General features: G+C 46.5%; 1 protein-coding gene across 9 annotated transcripts in view; it reads left to right on the top strand.

The window, feature by feature from the left end:
* The window catches only part of MAGI1 (membrane associated guanylate kinase, WW and PDZ domain containing 1), a 713,270-nt gene that overhangs the window by 383,934 nt on the left and 314,588 nt on the right, over window positions 1–14,748 (top strand). The gene's annotated exons all lie outside the window — the stretch shown is intronic.

Below are 14,748 nucleotides of genomic sequence, written 5' to 3'. Positions count from 1 at the left end.
CCTTCCACCTATGCCAGCTATAGTTTATCTATATACTTCAAATCTTCAAAGTGATTTTCATTGGTGACATGGCAGATGTTGAATCTTTGTCCCGACACATGCCAGCATATCCTTGGATATGGACTCTATCACTATTTCAGTGATGTGCTTTCTCAGGTAATTCAGACATTGTGGCTTGCGGGGGAAGATACCCTTAAGGGGGCTTTACACGGTAGCGATATCGGTAACGATATCGCTATGGTGCGTACCCGCCCCCATTGTTTGTGCAACATGGGCATATTGCTGCCCGTCGCGCACAAAATCGCACTCCCCCATCACACGGCTTACCTGTCCTGTGACGGCGCTATGGCCGGTGATCCGCCTCCTTTCTAAGGGGGCGGGTCGTGTGACACACGGCAGCCGTCCAATAGAAGCGGAGGGGCGGAGATGAGCGGGACGTAAACATCCCGTCCGCTTCCTTCCTTCCGCATTGCCGATGGACACAGGTAAGGAGATGTTCCTCGCTCCTATGGTGTCACACAGAGCGATGTGTGCTGCCGCAGGAACGACAAACAACATCGCTAATGAGAGGTGAACGATTTTTGGTTTTAGGACGACCTCTCCACGGCAAACGATTTTTGCCACTTTTTCGATCGTTTTAGGTCGCACATGAGTGTCACACGCTGCGATAACGTTAATGACGCCGGATGTGCATCACTAACGACGTGATCCCGACGATAAAACATTAACGATATCGTAGCGTGTAAAGCCCCCTTTAGTCCTTAGTGTAGCCTCACAGAAAGAAGTTGTAGAGTGATGGATAAGACTACGGTCATCCAAACCAACCTGATGATATTGATGGGATTGACCAACAGTCTAATGCAGAGGTCCCCAACTCCAGTCCTCAAGGCACACCAACAGTGCAGGTTTTTGGGATTTCCTTAGTATTGCACAGGTGTTAATGTAATTACCTGCCCAGGTGCTGGTTCCAACAGCAGTGCAATGCTAAGGAAATCCTGAAAACATGCACTGTTGGTGGGCCTTGAGGACTGGAGTTGGGGAACCCTGGTCTAATGAGTATAGGGGAGAGAAGGATCCAGCACCAGAGGCATACATATCATTGGTCCAACTTGTACCAACAGAGGTCCAAGAAGTTAGAGGGCCCATTTTTACCTCCAAAGCAGGTGGGATTGTGTATTTTGATGAGTTCTTTGGTTGCAAATGGCCCATATATTGTTCTTGCACTGGAGCCCTTGTTCTGTTGGCGTCTGCCAGTGTCCAGCACATTGGATTTCCGATGGCTGATCCTTTTGGTCTCCAGAAGATAAGCCGCTGCAACAAGAACCTAGTGGTAGCTCTGTCATAGATAACATGAGTGCTCGAGCAAGCCAAGCTTTCCTGAGTATGAAGTGTCATGATTCCTCTTTGCAGAGCATTTTTCCTTTGGAGATGCTATGCTGCACTTTCCTGAGTTCCTGAGCTAGCAGCTTGATTGACTTAACAGGATTTCATGTTGGTGCTGATTGCTCAGGTGAACCAGCTTCCTGGTAATTTCTCAGGCTTCTTTACTGAGCATGCTCACCCAGAACCTTGCCAGTTGTATTCTCTGGTTCTGCAGTTGTGCTGTTGGCTTGTGTCTCTGTTAGGGATCTGATCTTGATTTTCTGACCCCGGAACATTGTTTGACTCCTCTCCTCTCGCTCCCTGTTCCTGTTGTGACCTCCTGCCTTCTGACCTCGGACTGTTACCTGACCATGTCTCTGTTTTCTCCCTGAATCTTTTACGTGCGCTCCTGGAATTCTGACCCTCGGATGGTGACCTGCCTACACCTCTATTTTCTCCTTGTGCTCATACGTGTCCTCCCTTTACCAGATTGCGGCTTTCCTGACTACTCCTCCGTCCATACTACCTGTAAGTAGTGACTAGTATCACATGAAGGACTCTGGAGAGATCTTGGTCAGCGAGTAATTGTTCACCTAACAACTATTGTGAATAAAGGGCTTCCTTCTGAGTTTTGACAACTTTTTGGTGGTGGATGTTGGCTTTTTCTTCTGCTTCTGTTGACTTTGTAGAGTCATGGACACTGGTGTGGAGCTGGGCTGATTCCCAAACTCATCCATTGTGTGTAATAAAACCTAAAAAATGCTTCCACAATGTTAAGTCAAATAAAAGCAACAGAGCTTGAAAGAGCCACTTTCCGGAGAAAGAAAGTTTAAGAAAGTTTAAAGAGGCAAAGTAATTTAATATCAAGTTCTGTGTTGCCTTTACTTCTTGCGTTGTCATTTTCATGGTCGTTAAACCCACATTCTTCCTCCCTGCTGGAGAAAGACTGAATGGTGATACAATTCCTGAAAAAGAACCGGCGGTAGAAATGGGCATTATTTTTGGCATAAAGGTTGAGCTGCTCAATATTCAGCACAGAAAATCTTTTACGCTTTTTATGGCTTTGGTTTGTGATTGATTCAATTATATAAATTCTTAACGTTTTAAGAGAAATACTGCAGCGACTGCATGGGGTGGCCATTGGGTCTCTATGGGGTGGCCATTGGGTCTCTAGGGGGTGGCCTTTGGATCTCTAGGGGGTGGTCTTTGGATCTCTAGGGGGTGGCCATTGGGTCTCTAGGGGGTAGCCTTTGGATCTCTAGGGGGTGGCCATTGAGTCTCTAGGGGGTGGCCAATGGGTCTCTAGGGGGTGGCCAATGGGTCTCTAGGGGGTGGCCATTGGGTCTCTAGGGGGTGGCCATTGGATCTCTAGGAGGTGGCCATTGGATCTCTAGGAGGTGGCCATTGGATCTCTAGGGGGTGGCCTTTGAGTCTCTAGGGGGTGGCCATTGGGTCTCTAGGGGGTGGCCATTGGGTCTCTAGGGGGTGGCCTTTGAGTCTCTACGGGGTAGTAGCTGAATTTGGGCTCTGGTGCCTATGGAAATGCTAAGGATCCTCTGTCACATATGATAGTTGGTAGGTTGAGGGCCCCAGAGTTTAAGCCATAACTTGTGGCATGGATGCACTAAAACACAGAAGCCTCAATTTTCACCTTTTTATGTGTGTTGCGTTACCCACAGGGGAGCGCAGTAGTGAACCCACAGGACCACAGAGGACTGTGGCAGCTGTCCTCCGAGACGGACTCGGACAAAGCTTGAGGGAAGGAAAGGACTTTAATGATCCGAGCACGACCAGCGCCAAACAACACAGGGTCCTATGGTAGAGTCCATAGTGCAGGTACAGTCTACACAGGAATACTCCGAATACCTGTAGGTATGGCCAAGTGGCAATGTACAGCAGGTACGACCTGAGCACCAGCAGCGTCCGGTCCAAAGTAGAGGTAGATGGTAACACCGAGCCAGGCCTTGATTCAGTAGTAGGAAGGGTGTTGACACAGGCGACTCGGTAAGGACCTCCTCTGGTGGTGCTTGAGCCTATCCAGCAGACTGAAGCAGAGTGGTCACGGCCGGACAGGTATGGGCTCTGTGGAGCTCAGGGACCCAGTTTTGGACTGGAGCAGCAGGCAGGCACAGCCGGATCTGAGTGGAGGCAAGGTACGGAGATTAGGAACAGGAGCGAGGTTGAACAACAAGGCAGGGGACAGGCACCTGATGGGAAGCAACACCACACTAAGGCCCGTTTCACACATCCGGCATTTTGCCTGATACGTCACTCATACAGTACAGTAGATTTATTTTCAGTGGAAGCAAGACATCATGCGGACAAATGCGGTTGTGCATGAAGTACACAACCGCATGGTGTCGCGCTTCCACTGTAAATGAATCTACTGTACTGCATGCGTGCCATATCAGGCGAAATGCCGGATGTATGAAATTAGCCTACGGCCTCTTTCACACATCAGTTTTTTGCCATCGGGCACAAGCCGGCGAATTGCGGATAAAAACTGATCTGGCGTCTGATCCATTTTTTTCCTCCTAGACTTTTATTAGCGCCGGATTGTGCCGCATGGCCTCGCGTTTCATTTGGCGCTCGCCGGATCCGGCAAAAATTGTCTGTGCGGCCGCTGGAAGCAACGTCCAAAGGAATGTTTTTTGGACCGGCGAAAAAATATAAGGTGACGGTCCGGCGCTGTCTTTTTTTTTTACAATAAAAGCCTATGGGTGCCGGATTCGCCGTCATCTGTCAATTGACGGAATCAGGTGATGGATCCATTTTTTGTTTCTGGGCATGCCCAGTCGTTGTCTAAATTCACTTCTGGTCAATAAAAAAAAAGTCTGTCGGTCTTTCTCTCTGTCTGTCGATGTAGGTCTCTCTCTCTCTCTCTGTCGGTCGGTCGGTCTCTCCCCCTCTCTCATACTCACCGATCACTGGCGTAGAACTGCACGGCTGTCACACTGCTCCGGCGCTTCTCCTGCTTTTGAAAATGCCGGCCGCTCATTATTCCATCTCGTATTCACTGCTTCTCCGCCCACCGGTGCCTATGATTGGTCGCAGTCAGATGAGCTCCCACACTGAATGACAGCTGTCTCACTGCAACCAATTACAGCCACCAGTGGGCGGGTCTATATCTTGCTGTAAAAGAAATAATTTAAAAAAAATGGCGTGCGGCCTTCCCCCAATTTTGCTACCAGCTGAGGTAAAGCCACAGGGCTGAGGGCTGGTATTCTCAGGATGGGGAGCCCCATGTTCTGGGGAGCCCCCCAGCCTAAAAATATCAACCAGCAGCTGCCCGGAAATGCCGCATCCATTAAATGCGACAGTCCCGGGACTGTACCCGACTCATCCCAAATTGCCCTGGTGCGGTGGCAATTGGGGTAATAAGGTGTTAATGGCAGCCCATAGCTGCCACTAAGTCCTAACTTAGTGATAGCAGGTGTCTATGAGCCGTCCTTCCATTACTAAACTGTAGTGAAAGTAAATAAACACAAACACCTAAAAATCCTTTATTTGAAATAAAAGACAATAAACCCCACCCTCTTTCACCACTTTATTAATCCTCAAACAGCCCTCCAGGTCCAGCATAATCCACACAAGGTCCCACGACGCTTCCAGCTCTGCTACATCGGAAGCTGACATGAGCGGCCGTAGAACACCGCCGCTCGCTGTGAGCTCCACGGAGCAACTTAAGTGAGTTGCGCTGTCATCACTGAGGTTACCTGCAGCCACAGCTGGATTCTCTTTGCCAGGTACAAACTGCTACAACGGATCAGTTTTTCAATGGATCTGTCCCATCAGTTTTGCCATAATCTGCGACACAAACCAGATTGTGCCTCATGGCAAAAAAAAACACCTGATGTGACAGTAGCCTAAGGGGCAGGAAGACATTGCCCAGGCACCTCCCAGAAAGAGAGGATGCCTTCTATATCAAGTGCCTCTAGACAATAGGCTGAGAAGCACTTCCGGGTTAAGGACTACTGGCTCTTTTAAGCACAGCAGGAGGCAGCGGGCGTCGCTTAAGGAAGGTCTTGGAAGATTTGGTCAGTGCATGCATGTTTCTGGACGAGCAGGCCACAGGCAGAGAGCTGGAGGAGGATCCAGGACTGTGATCTGAGTGAGTACCCTGTATGGAAGGAAGAACAGCGGGATGGGCAGAGCGTACGGAACCGCGTGCTGGGCACCGAATCCCCCTGCCCAGTAGGGGTCAATCCCACGAGTCGGGGCATGACAATATGATACTAATATGGGAAACCTATGGGACAATTTTAGCTCTCTGCTCTTGGAGAAACCAGGTTAGCCTCGATGGTTGATTCTGGAGTTGAGGCCAGGAGTGTGGTTGGGGTAGCCGATATATTTGAAAAAAAATTGCTACTCTTGTGTTTACCCCCTGTTGCATGCCCTGATAATCACAATATGCTTTACCCCATCTCTTTCCATAGATCTGTGTAACATGGGATCTGTCTCCAGATTTCAAAATACAAACTGGATACATTATTAAATAGGCCTTTTACATCTGATGAAGCTGGTGTATTTACTATTGTACTCAATCTCTGCCTACCTAGCCTGATTGACAGCTCCTCAGTGCCCCTCCTCCCTCCTGATGCTGAGATCTCACACTGTCCTGTACAAGCTGCAGCTGCCAGTCAGGCTGGGTGGGTGGGTGTGCCGAAACTGAATACACATGGTCTCACACTTCTTAGATCAATTCATCAGGATTATGCAAGCATTCTGACATGGATTTTCAAAGTAAGTACACCAGTGCCAATAGGTGTAACATCTATGCAGTATTTATTGTGAAATCTGGTGAAAGATCTAATTTTGAGGGGTTTGTCTGGGCTGGAATGAAAAGTCTGTCAATCAGGCTGGGTGGGTGTGCCGAATCTGACTACCGGTATAGACATGGTCTCGCATTTCTTAGCTCAGTTTATTATCAGGATTGTGCAGGCATTCTGACATGAATTTTCAAAGTAAGTACACCAGTATCAATAGGTCTAACATTCCTTTAATAGTCATGGTCTTGCATTTCTTAGCTCCGTTGTTTATCAGGATTGTGCAGGCATTCTGACATGGATTTTAAGGCTATTTTTCCCCCGCTGCGGATTTACCGCGGCTTTTGCAGCGGATTTACAGCGGATTTTCCGAAAATCTGCAGCAGCGGCACTTCCAAGCCATTTCAATGGCATTTTGGAAATGCTGTGTCCATGCTGCGGATTTTTCCGCAGCGGATTTGCCGCGGATTTTGATCCGGAAAAATCTGCAGCATGTCAATTATTGTTGCGGATTTTGGTGCGGATTTTGGGTATAGAATGGGGAAAAAAAAAAATCCGCATCAAAATCCGCGGCAAATTCGCGGTAATCCGCGGAAAATCCGCGGCAAAAATAAGGTGCGGATTTGCCGCGAAAGTAGCGGATTTTCATGCAGAAAAATCCGCAGGTACATTCTACCGTGGACACACAGCCTCAAAGTAAGTACACCAGTGCCAATAGGTCTAACATCTATGGAGTATTGTGAAATCTGGTGATAGATCTAATTTTGGGGTTTTTGCTGGACTGGAATGAAAAGTAAGTACACCAGTATCAATCAGTCTAACATCCTTTCAGTAGTCATGGCCTCACACTTCTTAGCTCAGTTTATCAGGATTATGCAGACATTCTGACATGGATTTTCAATGTAAGTTCACCAGTGTCAAAAGGTCCAACATTACTTCAATAGTCATGGTCTCGCATTTATTAGTTCTGTTTATTATCAGGATTGTGCAGGCATTCTGACATGGATTTTCAAAGTAAGTACACCAGTGTCAATAGGTATAACATCTATGCAGTATTTATTGTGAAATCTGGTGAGATGTGATTTTGAGGGGTTTGTCTGGGCCGGAATGAAAAGTCTGCAGTCGCTCCATGTGATTTCAAACTGACGAATTGTATCACCATTCTTCTGTATTTCCCATGCAGGTGGGTGGCCACAAGACCACATGCATCTGATTTGCATACTTGCGGTCACAGGCAGACTAGACTTGTCTCAATAGAAAAGAAGTGGAAAAAAGCCTGAGAATTTAGTAGAAACATAATTATAAATCCGCATGGCGACTACATAGGAATCGTATTTCCCATGCAGGCGGGTGGCCACATGACCACATGCATCCGTTTTGCATACTCGCGGTCACAGGCAGACTAGACTTGTCTCAATAGAAGAGATTTGAAAAAAGATCTGGAATTTAGTCGAAACGTAACTGTAAATCTGCATGGCGATTACATAGGAATCATATTTCCCATGCAGGCGGGTGGCCACATGACCCAATGCATCTGATCTGCATACTTGCGGCCACAGGCAGACTAGACTTCTCTCAATAGAAAAGAATTGAAAAAAAGCCCTGGAACTTGGTCGAAACGTAACTGCAAATATGTGAGTCACATCATCCACATGGGGAATACACGGGAATGGTGACACAATGGTTACACTTCCATAGTCTGCAGTAACATGGATTGACTCCAGACTTTTCATTTCAGCCCGTGCAGCCCCTTTAATAGCAGGTATTCATTAAATACAGACACTCTTAAGATTGTATTTATTAGCAGTGCGGGCTTACTGAAATCTGACTGTCTGCTATCTGAATCTGCGCAGGAAACCACAAGTTACGCTCACTTTACCGGCTGTTCAAGCGCTAATGACCATTATACCCGTGTTTTATGAATTTTAATCAGCGTGATATGCATAATACATGCCATACATTATTTCTTGGATTGGGTTTTAGCTTCGGAATTTCATTGTGTAACAGTTTTCTATTACTCCTAATAATTTGTAGGCAGTGCCAAATCCTTATTTTCGTTTTGCTCCCAATGTCGGGCCGTCTTTGCTATTTTTGCAGAATCTCTGCTGATCTTTTCCCTTACCGCTAGATCTATGTATCTCTCCACTGGCGGACACAGATCAGGGCCCCTGTGCAAAAACAATATATGGGCCCTTTTACAGCTCAAAAGCTTCTGAAAATGCACAATTCCACCTGATTTGGAGGCAGTAGTGGTCCCCCTGTGCAGCTGGACAGGTTGCACCAATGATATGTCCGCCCATGTCTTAGATTTGCAGCTCCTAATTCGTGTGTTGTCTATTTATATGTGAATCACTCGATGCATACCATCCGGGAATCTTTGTTAACCTTCATTACTTATAGTCCATGAAAAAGAGACGGAAGGCACTCACCAAATATGCGGTAAAAAAAGCTGTTTTATTCAACCATCAGGTCAGGGGGAAAGGCGTGAGGGAGGGGGAACACACAGTCTGTCGGACGACGGCCGTTTCACGTCTTTACAACCGACGCTTCCACGAGTTCATGGAATGTAAAGACGCGAAACGGCCGTCGTTCAACGGATTGTGTGTTCCCCCCTCCCTCATGCCTCTCCCCCTGACCTGATAGTTGAATAAAACAGCTTTTTTACCGCATATTTGGTGAGTGCCTTCTGTCTCTTTATCATGGACTGTTGTCTTTGGAATGAGCACCGTGGCCAATATGCTATGAATTCTACTGCCATATAGTGCGTTCATAAGCCTGGAATAAGTGGATTGAGCGGTTAGCTCGCTGAATGGTGCCGGTATTTCCTCCTTCCTTTTGGCTTCATTATTTATAGTTCACTACATTTTTCAGTATGTTCAAGGTGCACTAATGACGTCGCAACAGGCCAGGTAATCAAGAGGAGTTGGGAATGCCAGCAGCAGACAGGAGGGGGTTTACAGTACTCATGTCCGGCCGCCATGGAGTACTGATGTGGCAACTAGACCAGGTTGCTGCAAAGCAGTTCACTCAAGTCTGGTATTCACCTATGTATTGTATTTCACTTGAGTGCTTGAGTCACATCTACACTGCTCAGTACTGCTGTATGATGTCCTACATGCCTATGAATATGTGCTATATAGAGACGGAAAAAAGCAGGAATCGCTCATGTCTGTGGGTGTTGTGTATGGAAGACATCTTGGCAGTAAGTTTCCACCCACTAGCTCAGAGACAACTGCAATTTAGAGATAGATGTTATGCACCTATCTTGACTAAAGTGCCAAACTTAATTCTTGTTCCAAATGGCTGCCACCCTTTACCTTTCTCCACACCAGGTTTCACTTCTTGCCTGGCAGACCTTAATACCATTATGTAAGGCCTTTAAAGATGAAAGTAGACATACCTGTACTGTTTGTTTACGGTTTATTTAAAGTTTACTATTTCTTCTGCTGCAATCCTCTCTACCAACTCCTGTGTTTCTGCAGTTTGCACTTCTCAGACCTGTTGGCAACCCATCATTTTATGCATTACAAACTGCTATTTAGAGATTATTCACATTATTCTGCAATTATTTTCAGTCAGTGTACTGTTTGTTTAGAGTTTCCTGTTTCTTCTGTTGCAATCATGTTTGCCAACTCCTGTGTTTCTGCAATTTGCACTTCTTCTCAGACCTGCTGGTCAACCCATCATTTTCTATATGCATTACGAATGCTATCTAGAGTCTATTCATGTAAGGCTGCTTTCACACATCCGGTTTTTGCCGTGCGGCACAAGCTAGCAAAAATACTGATGCAACAGATCCGGCGTAAAAACGGATCCGTTGCATAAGTTATTTTCCATGCATTCCTTCCAGTTTTTGATGGATCCGTTGTGCTACTGAGCATGCGCAGTTCAAAAAACCGGATCTGTTTTTGGATTCCGTCATATGCCGGATGATGATGGATCCGGAGCCCATAGGCTTTCATTGAAACTCGCGGCGCCATACTTTTTTTGCAGAAGACAAAAAACGCTGCAAGCAGCGTTCCATCCGGCCGCCGTATCCGGCAAAAACCGGATGCAACTCAAAACCATGCAGCACAATCCAGTTCTAATACAAGTCTATGGGGGAAAGAACTGATCCGGCGCCAATAAACGCCGGAACCGTTCTTTCCGTTTTTTTACCGGATTGTGCCGACTGGCGTAAAACGGATGTGTAAAAGCAGCCTTACACTGCAATTATTTCTAGAAAACTCACAACCCACAACCTTCATCTTCATCTCCTTATTCAGACCTGTAGTTTAACCTTGCTCTCCAATATTAGTCCACACTCCTGGCTCTGCTTCCGGGACGTCCTTTTCATGAGTCACCTTTTGGCTCTGCTTCCTTGGGTTTTGTCTATTGCTCGGTTGTTTGTATTCTCCGGGTCCTTGCCGGTGGGCGGTGCTTGTTTGGTGCCTCATTCCGGTAATCGCCTTGCCTTATCTTTGGGCTGTTTCACCCGGAGCGTCACCAGTGATTGTTCCTGCTCTGCAGTGTGCGCTTCTGGTTCCCATGAGTTCGTTCTGATCCTCGTCCTGCTACCCTGACTCCCCTTCCCTGTCCACCACTCCATCCATCTTGTCTGTACTCCCTGACCCTCCACTTGTCTTGTTCCTCAGTCCCGCTTCCCCCCCTTTGTCCTGACGTTGCCCTTTGGCTTCTGACCCCGGCTCTTTCTCTGACTACAGTTTTGCTCTTCTTCTGTACCTGATGTTTTCTCTTTGTTTCCACATGACTTTGGCTCCTCTTACCCCTGTGCACTGACGTGACCTCCCGGCTCTGACGTTCAGTGTGTTCGACCATTCTGTTACCTCCCCATCTAGCTTCTGGTGACAACTAGTGGGCAGACCCCGCATTACACCTAGTAGCTCCACATCTCTCCTGTGTACCTGCGCCTCCTGGTGGTAGCATTACAGTCCTGCTCTGCTTGTGTGATTGCTGTCCAACATGGCCCATTGTCCAGCTTTTTGATGCTGTGCCATCGCCCTTGGTCCAAGTGACCTTCCCACTAGATGAGGCCAACAATAGAGTCTGCAAAGGAGAAAACTGCGGAAAAATGCCGGATCGATTTCATAATGGCCGGAATATCGTTGTTCTTCGTGTACAGAGAGTACACTTTATCGATAGGTTAAAGTCTTGAGATGATCTTACACTTCTTAAAATGTTCCTATTACTCAATGAAAACCTTTGTAAAACAACGGAGTATGTAATATATAAAAAGTCTTGTTGGAACAGCTTTTGGGTGATGGACGGCACCTGCTGACGCCCGATTTGGACTGAATTGGGAAGCCGTTCCGGCTCTTTGTGTGTCGCCAATTCTTCATTTAAGAGCGTTGAGCCGCTGTGAAAAGTTGTGGTCTGATAGAAGAAGCCGTCTCCCAATAATAGGTTACTTATGTAGGAATATTTTGACATTCTACGTTAACCCACAAGGAGGTCCAACGATAGACGCGTTCCCTAAGGTTTCCATTAGTGGCCTACACGAGGTGGCTTTTTATTTTTCCAATCTTGTTGATGTTTAAATTTGCAGAGTTCACAAATGTATCCCACTAAATCTTAAGAAAATCCATAAGTCTGACACAATGAAGTGTGGCATCCAGTGTAAAGCATTATTGCATGAGATTGGACGCCGTTTCATTTACGAAACACTCGTTTACTCATCTCTGCGTGCTGCTCGGTTCTCGCCAAATTTATATTCAGTCAAAAATTTGCCGATATTATCGACAGCTAAAAAGGGCTAAAGATATTTGTCTGCTCGACTAGTAAACGCAGGAGGGGCAATAGATCAGTCTGGGAGGAACGGAGACCATAACTTTTAGGATAGCGCCAAAATGATTATCATCTTTTTGCTTGGAAACTGTGTGTGACATGAATCGTAACACAAACTTATCAGAAAGATATTAAAGGGATTGTCCACTACTTTGACATTGATGGCCTATCCTTAGGATAGGTCATCAACGTGTTGTCGGCCGGCCGGGGTCCGACACTTTGTACCCCCGTCAATTATTTGTTCTTGGCAGCAGGCAACCGGAAGTGCTCAATTCTGGAGTTGCTCCATATTCTGACAGCGGCCGCGACTGGGTACTGCATATACGCCTCCTATTGATTAGAATGGGGGCAGATGTGCAGTACCCAGCCGCAGCCACTATTAGAAGATGGAGCAGCATCGGAAGTGAGTACTTCCAGCTGTCTGCTACCGCCGCCGGGACCAAGAACAGCTGATCAGCAGGGGTTCGGAGTGTCAGACCCCGGCCAATCGGACATTGATGACCTATCCTAAAGGCCACTTTACACGCAATGACATCACTAACGAGATGTCGTTGGGGTCACGGATTCCGTGACGCACATCCGGCCTCGTTAGCGACGTCATTGCGTGTAAAACGCAGAAATGACTGTTAACGATCAAAAATACTCACCACATCGTTGATCGTTGACACGTCGTTCTAATCTCAAATATCGCTGCTGCAGGTACGATGTCGTTCCTGTGGCAGCACACATCGCTACGTGTGACACCTCAGGAACGAGGAACATTACCGTCCCTGCAGCCACCGGCAATGAGGAAGGAAGAGGGTGGGCGGGATGTTACGGCCGCTCATCTCCGCCCCTCCTCTTCAATTGGGCGGCCGCTTAGTGCCGCCGTTGTGACGCTGAACAAAGCGCCCCCTTAGAAAGGAGGCGGATCGCTAGTCACAGCAACGTCGTTAGGAAGGTAAGTTGGTGTGACGGCTGTTAGCGATGTTGTGCAGCACGCGCAGCGATTTGTGCCCGTGACGCACAACCGACGGGGGTGGGTGCTTTCACCAGTGACATCGCTAGCAATGTCGCTGTGGGTAAAGTGCCCTTAAGGATAGGTCATCAATGTCAAAGTAATGGACAACCCCTTTAATTTAGAAAAAAAAATTCTATTAAGTTTTTCTTGTAGGAGATGGAAAATATTGTCTATGGATAATTTTGACTTTTCTAATTGACAACACGCCATTTTGGTGGAAAAGGTAATGGCACAGACCCTTAACTTTCTCCTCATAACCATAAAGTAGATTGGAATTTTTATTTTTTTTTTATCACCCCTAATGCCCACCCATTCCCATTCAAATGCTTCCCAGGTTCCATATAACTTTTGTACATCCTGTTCCATCAGGTGGTTGTCACATCCATGACCAGAGATTAACCAGCATGTAAAAAATCCCTATCTCCCCTGATTCCGCCACTTTTTTCCGTTCCGCGCTACGTCACTCCGTTGCAGAGATATTCACATTTGTATCTTCTGTAGCGCACTATGTGAGATCTCTGCTTGCAGTCCAACTGGGTGTTTCTTCAGAGTATTTTCTAGGGTGTGCGCTTTTTCGACTTTCTCTTCCAAATACTGTCAATCAGATTGGCAGCATCTGAGATCGCTAGATCAGCTGTCGAGCTGGGATTGGCAGTGTTTCGAGGGAGAGGAATGAAAGCGCATGACCCAAGAGAATGCTGTGAAGAAATGCGCAGTTGCACTAGAAAAGGAGATTTCACATACTGAGCTCCAATAGCAACAAATGAGGATATCTCTGCAATTGAGCAACGCAGCGCAAAATGGAAAAAAGCAATAGAATCCATAGAGCTCAGGGATTTTTGCAGTGTACTTAATTTTTTGAGCAAGTGAGAGATTTTCTTTAATTTTACATGCTTTGAATTTGAGAATATTGAGTGCAGCTCAAATAAAACCTACATCAACATTTAGTACCATTAGTTATATCCTGTGACCATGCCCGTGCCACACGGAGATTTTTATAAACTTCACCGACTGTTATGGCGGCATTGGGATCTTTTCAGACTACTGATAAATTCTCTGATGTCTGTGATCAATGCAGGCAGACTGTAGAGTGGTAGTTCAAAGGCAGGCTAGCAAGAGTTAAACTCTGCTAGTCTGCTTTTTAGTCTCCTTTGACCATATGTTGTGGGGAACCAATCACATTTGCCCCCCTCCTGTGTATGCTGGCTAGATCTTTCCTTCTATGCCAGCTATAGTTTATCTTAGCTAGCCTGGTGAGTTTTGTGATCCAGACTGTGTTGATTATGGTATAGTGATCGACAGCTTCTCAGGGGAAATCTTCAAAGAAGCTTTTTATTCCATCCAAACAGCAACGTTTCACCCTACAAGCTTGACAAAGCCCTATTGGGTGAAACGTTGCTGTTTGGATCGAATAAAAAGCTTCTTTGAAGATCCCCCCCCCTGAGACATTGTCTATCACTATGGTATGTATCTCTTGCCAAGAGGATTCCTTGTTTTTTTGACTTGCGCCTATGTCTTGGGAAGGATTCCAATTGAGATGCTGCACACATGTTTTTTTTTGCCTGTTTTGATTATGGTATCTGTTGCTGAGTGCGGTTGTGGTGTTTACCCTTGTTGCTTTTTGTTACTACCTTCTTGCTCTTGCTTTTCTCCTGAGTCTTTCATTGCTTATTCCTATGTGTGTGCAGTGTGTCAATTTTTTTTCTTTCCCCCTGTCTTTCTTTATCTAGGTTTCCTTCTCACTTCTGCACCGTCCTTCACTGGTGGGAGGGCGGGGAATCAAATTAGATTTGGTCAGGAGTATAACCAGGCACCAAACTCAAGCATCTCCACCAT

The sequence above is a fragment of the Anomaloglossus baeobatrachus genome, chromosome 8, assembly GCF_048569485.1.
Source record: "Anomaloglossus baeobatrachus isolate aAnoBae1 chromosome 8, aAnoBae1.hap1, whole genome shotgun sequence".
NCBI lineage: Eukaryota > Metazoa > Chordata > Amphibia > Anura > Aromobatidae > Anomaloglossus > Anomaloglossus baeobatrachus.
Note: the sequence above shows the minus strand (reverse complement) of the source record. Positions and strands in the feature narration are given on the sequence as shown.